The sequence below is a fragment of the Aphanomyces astaci genome, assembly GCF_000520075.1.
Source record: "Aphanomyces astaci strain APO3 unplaced genomic scaffold supercont1.591, whole genome shotgun sequence".
Classification (NCBI taxonomy): Eukaryota; Oomycota; class Saprolegniomycetes; order Saprolegniales; family Verrucalvaceae; genus Aphanomyces; species Aphanomyces astaci.
The window spans coordinates 7,241-7,613 of NW_009798854.1; positions in this window are offsets into that span (position 1 = coordinate 7,241).

The following is a 373-nucleotide window of genomic DNA, read 5'->3' on the forward strand; positions in this document are numbered from 1 at the left end:
GTTTATGCAGTTTAATTGTCACAGTCGCTGTCAGCTTCACTGTCGCTGCTGCTTCACGCTTACGTATAGTACGATTGTATGTCGCGCAGTGTATCAATCCACCGTACTGCAAGTGTTACTTCACGTTGTCAATGTGGATCTACATCCTTTGATAGTGCGGTACAGTAGGGTTTTTTTCTGGCAAGAATGTCAGCCACGCTGTTGGATATTTATGACGCCAAAAGTATATGTATATGTAACGTTATGTGTATGGTTCTGTGCCACGATACTAGTACATGATTGGTCACTCTGAAATTTTCAACCCATCACCTGCAATTTCATTTGCGATTCGAGAGGTAACTGGATAAAATCAAGTGGCTCGGAACTGTTTTCA